The sequence below is a fragment of the Engraulis encrasicolus genome, chromosome 3, assembly GCF_034702125.1.
Source record: "Engraulis encrasicolus isolate BLACKSEA-1 chromosome 3, IST_EnEncr_1.0, whole genome shotgun sequence".
Classification (NCBI taxonomy): domain Eukaryota; kingdom Metazoa; phylum Chordata; class Actinopteri; order Clupeiformes; family Engraulidae; genus Engraulis; species Engraulis encrasicolus.
The window spans coordinates 31199670-31205482 of record NC_085859.1 but is presented as its reverse complement, the minus strand read 5'-3'; the positions used below and the strand labels follow the sequence as shown (position 1 = coordinate 31205482).

The 5813-nt window shown below is 40.6% G+C and overlaps 1 long non-coding RNA gene across 1 annotated transcript; it reads left to right on the top strand.

The window, feature by feature from the left end:
• Nucleotides 1-1054: 1054 nt before the first annotated feature.
• On the top strand, nt 1055-4373 carry LOC134445345 (uncharacterized). Its single transcript, XR_010034231.1, has 3 exons — nt 1055-1133; nt 3431-3587; nt 4198-4373. It is a non-coding gene; the product is annotated as an uncharacterized LOC134445345 (long non-coding RNA).
• Nucleotides 4374-5813: the final 1440 nt, after the last annotated feature.

Below are 5813 nucleotides of genomic sequence, written 5' to 3'. Positions count from 1 at the left end.
CCCTGTTTCCCATGGCAGTGCCTGAATCACCCCACAACAGAATGAAAGACCAAAAGTTTCATTTTCTGCTGGTTGTTGCCCATCCAGAAAGAGTAAAACATATCCATGTGTCTCCTTCCTGGAGACCTTCTTTCTCGAGACAGCTTCTTGCTTCGTGGAGTCACACTATCCATCTGCCTTCTTTTTATTTTCAAACGAAATTATTCCAGTTGTGCTTAATATAGCATACATGGCAAGCCTTATACTTTATTTTCTGACATGAAGGTGTATTCTTGGTTAGAGCAGTCCGGTTTTCTTTGAGACTGTGTGCGTATTGACTCTCGATGGAATTCTGATGTAACAACTTGTCCTATAGCTCCTGCTGGGCTATCTTTTTTCTCGTGGGAGAAAGGGAAGGGCGGTCACCTGTCTTGCAAGCTTGAGATAAGTTAATATCAGTTACATTTACATTTATTTAACCAATGATGGGAATCATACACATTGACAGGCTGTAAGCGTTTTAGGCCTATTTCTGATGACCATGACCCTATTACATGTCACACTATAATATCGTCATATGATCATAAAATCCCACAAATGTGACCGTGGAATACGAACATTGTGCAACTGCGCAAATAGTGTACATGTTTACGCACAGGTGAGAGGAAAACATTGGCCACATATTGGATTAACCCGCAAAACTTTGAATTGCTTATGTGGTTTTAGGTTGTTTATTACCAAATGTATTCCCCAAACACAGTGACAAGGATTGTGTTCAGCCAACTACTCCGTTAGAAATGTAGGCCTAGCGTGTCGCCGTCTTTCATAATGATTTCAATTCTTCGATTACACAGTGATTCCACTGCCATCTGCTGATAGCGCGCCCATCTCAGTGGTTTTTGTGGGTTCAAGAGGTTGCGCCGTTGATGACGCAGAAATGATCAATTTGGTAATGACGCGCCATCGTTTGTGACGCCCAGAATTCTAATCTTGTTTGTGTCCCCCCGAACTGTCATCTTGTCAGTCTTGCCTGGCCCTCTCCACTATCGGCCTCCATTTTTCATCGTCCGGGCGCGCCAGGCTGGGGTCCGTGCCATTTACAAGTCACAACACCAAGCTAAAAGTGCCTGATCATGTCATCTAAACATACACAGGTAAGCGGGGCATTTTTGTAATAAATAGACACTGCTTTTTACTTGCACGTTGTCTGCGCAGCATTGCTGTCTGTGTTTACAGGTCCGAAACACAAAGTTCAGTGTTATGCAGTATGGTCTACTTTGTATTGTATGTGTATTTAAAACACTGCATTCATTGCACTTACACTGCTGTAATTTTGTAGCTTCATTGGACGATGATGATTGAATCATAGGCCTATATCACTTTTTGTAAAAGAAAGCCTTATGACAAGAGATGTTGCACACATTGTGAGAAATGACAAACATGGACATATTTTGGCCTTGTGAAACATACAAATCCTGCCGTTTTTACCATATCCATCATCTTTTGGACTCAAAATGTCAAGGAAGCATACAACAAAAAAACACTGCATTGCACTCAATTGGGTGGAGCAGTATTAAGAAGCGTTTCAATAACACATCTTGTCACAGTTCTGCAATTGTTTTATTTTTTGCCCTCCTTTGGTCGCTCTTTCTGTGTATGAAATGGGCTATGCCAATAAATATGACTTGACCTGACTTTATAGTGTCTCTAGGCCTTCTCTTGCAATGTTTTCCTTTCTGTAGTGCTTACAGTGTGACAGTTCTTGACCAAAAGCCCACCATTTTATCACNTGCTGGTCCTTTGATGGAGCCAAACTGTTAAAACATAGTAGAGAATGCAATTTGACTTTACTATGTGGCAGTAATCGAAGATCTCCCTTCAAAATATAATGCATGAGTGGCTTTTCATGCTGTTTAAAACCCATTTATACCATTCAGCACTGTATTTAACTCTACAGATGAGTGAGATCATCTTAACCAATGCACTACTGCACCCGCATGCCATCATGGAGGCTGACTTTTGAAGCTAGCACTAACACAAGTTGGATGGTCCATTTTCACTGTAGCACAGGATGTGCAATGCTCTATTATTGTCAAAAAGAATGGACTTCTACAACTTCTGCCGACTTCTGTAAGCAAAGGACAGTTTCCCATGTCTTCTGGGTCTATTTCAAGTGAGCTCAGGTGCTTAGGAGAATGTTACACCCCTGTATCATTTGCACGCATTAAGCATTCTTAATATGGTCAATTTTCAATAGCTCTAATTCCTGGAGTGCTAGAGTGAGACTACAGCCAATATATATTTCATGATGTCATGAACCTATACAATGATTTTAGTAACAAAAATATGTCTTATATACACTCAATCGTGGTAAATCACAGGGAATTCAAAAATGTATGTAATAACTATGGTATTTATTCCCTTTGCATCTTTAATTCTAGTGACTCAGCCTCTCTGTGACCTTGACACCTATATTGTCCGTCAGTACAATTCATTTTGAAATGTTCTTCTTTGTTGTTTTATCTTATTTGGATGTTTACTAAATTTCACTGATCCCCGTCCCAAATTATTTGAGACGTGTTGCATTTATCAAATTAGAAATGAGTACATATGTCCCCCAAAACAATATTTTTTCTCGGTTTTAACACTTAACATGTTGTCTTTTCACTATTCTCCATCTAATGAATAGATTGAATGTTTTGAAAATGATAGCATTTTGATTTTATTCACTGTTTACCAAACGTCCCAACTTCACCGGAGTTGGGGTTTGTACAATTGAAGTGTACGGCTTGAAATTACTCTGGCCATCTTTTATCCTGACATCTGGTGGAATTTGACTCTCCACAATGTTGTTAATACGCTAGGTGTTCATCAAGTTTACACTGAAACATTTGACACAACATTTTGCACTGTGAAGTAACTTGAAGAGTATGATACACTAGAAGTGTATGGCTTGAAATTACTCTGTCCATCTCCGGACTTTTTGACTCCATATTGGAATTTGACACAGTGTGATTTATTAAATTTACTCTGAAACATTCACAACCCCGATTTTTGTACTGTGTGAAGTAACTTGGAGTGCCTGATGCCTGTGACTACTTGTGTTGCTCTAAGTGAAGTATTCTAACCTTGCCAGTGCGCGTAACGCTGATTTCACCAAGGAGTAAGCTTATCCAATTATTTATTGCACTTATAACTAGTTATTGGATACCCCTTGGTGAAATCATTTAGTTGTCCTGCTCCCAGGGCAGACATTTTTTTATGTGTGGCCTTTAACCTACCTACTCCTTCACCTCTCTTATAATGTTCAATTCAAGGGAACAATGACAGCCCATACAAAGCTCCCATACAAAAATGTCAGTTTCCCAAAATATTCCAAAATGAATATACAAAGTCATTTTGCGATGAAGCTCTTCATATAATGTCCTGTCCCTCTCTTCTTGATATTCAGTGCAAGGCAACAATGACAGCCCATACTCCATTAAGCCGTACCTGAGGGAGAACTACCGGACCCTCAGGACCCTCAGGACCCTCGTCTCTCCCAAGATGCACCATGTCAAGTTCACCAAGACACAAAGACCCTGCAGATGCAAAGTTACATCAGACAGGTAACACACGCATGCACGCGTGCGCACACATACACACACACATGCACACACACGCACACACACACAAACAATCACATCATAGCCATTTAAAAAAAAATGTGTATTGCTTTTCATGCTTCACACTTCACAATTCAGAATTAAATGAAAGTGCAATGTAAACTCCACAGAATGATTTAATTCAGAATTCTTTTTCATGTATTATTTTCATGTATTATTTTTACATTATTCATCTCTCCTCTCCACTCCTCTCTTCTCCTTCCCTAACCTCTCCTCTTCTCTTCTCTCCAACACACTCTCCTCTCCTTCCTCTCCTCCTCTATTCTCTCCTCTCCTCTCCTTTGTTGTATTTTTATTCCTCCTCTCATGCCCTCTCCTCTCTCCACCTCTTCTCTCCTCTCTCCACCTCTCCTCTTCTCCCCTCCTCTCCTTTCATCTCCTCTTCTCTCCCCTCCTCCCCTCCTCTTTTCCCCTCTCATCTCCTCTCCCCTCCTCTCCTTCCCTCTCTTCTTCTCTCCCCTCTTCCCCTATCCTCTCCCCTACTCTTCTCTCCTCTCTCCACCTCTCCTCCTCTCCTCCTCTCCTCTCTCATCTCCTCTCCTCTGCTGTTCAGGCAGGCGCAGGGCTGAGTGTGTGCCTGTGCACCCTGACGGCCTCCAAGCGTTAGGAGGCGCTGCACTCGTGGGCGTCATTGCTGAGCCGCTACCCAGACTTCCTGTGCCTCCCCACCTTTCCCGAGGCCTGCAGCACCTACAGCTGGACCTGGAGCGGCCGCCTCGACATGCTGGACCTGTGGGAGGTGGTGGAGGAGGAGGAGGAGGAGGAGGAGGAGAAATAGGAGGAGGAGGATGCTGGATGTCAAGAAACTGGTGCACGCACGCACACACACACACACACACACACACACACACACACACACACACACACACACACGTAGATGCCAGAGCCGTATATAGAGAGAGTCTGGCCAACTATGGTTTCGAACGTTCGAGCTATCCCGCTATTTTGATTTGATCTGGGCTGGTCACATGTTTTATGGACGCCATTTTCATTCCCCACGCTCCCATTAATGAGCATTAACAGATAGGCCTATAAAAAATAACGCTTCACTATAATATTATTACATTATTATTATGACAAACTGTTGTGCATATGGCTGTAGTGCAGGGCCGGGCCAGGAGAATAAACAGCATCGTTTAACTCGTGACAGAAACGGAGGATTTGGGACATACACGGATATGAACTCCCCTTTATGGAATATGAACGTCAGAATTAATAACCGGAAAGCAGCAGGTTTCTCCGTGTTGTGTGAGGTAAACGTATTTTATATAAATATATTCGAGGCCCATTTTTTCCCGGGCACAGTGTCCCGGGGCCCATATTACCCATGTAAGATATTATTATAGACCTACAGTATTACATTATATTAGGCTATATTACATTAAATTACATTACATTACATTATATTATATTATATTATATTATATTATATTATATTATATTATATTATATTATATTATATTATGATAATATAATATAGGCTTATAGTATTGATATAAATTATAAATAAATAGGTTATTACTGAAGTATTTTTTCCACAAGGAATAGCCCTATATTAATTAATGCTAATGTTAATCTCATTTAATCTCACTCATAAAATCCACTCACACGCTAGATTTTCTATCTGCCGTCGTGATTTTGTGTATTTCATGCTTATGGTGTTGATGTATGTGTAAAATGTATATTTGAAATCATTTTGTAGTCGATTTTGAGGGGAAACATTGCCGTTTGAACTTGCTACAATAGGCTTCCTATATTAATGGAGCATTTAGTGAGGTTTAATATATGTCAGGCTAATGCATATTTTTCTGAGCTGTGGATGCTGGCTTGTTTCATGCTAATTTCATATTAAGTAATACATTTTCTCCTTAGTTATAGAACATTAGAACATTATGTATAATAAGACCCCAAAAAACCTTTGAGCAAGTGTGTGTTCTTACTGATACCCATCAGTGGCCATAACTTTCTGCAAATAACTCATTATTCACCATAACAATATTATATTACATTATATTGTATCATATTATATTGGGCTATTTGGTTTGGTGGGCCCCAGAATTTTTTCACATTTCAAAGTGGGCCTTGGTGTTCTGAAGTTTGAGAATGGCTGGGCTAGACATTGCTGTAGCCTTGGGGCCCCAGGCCATTTTAATCCCAACTTGCCTGCAC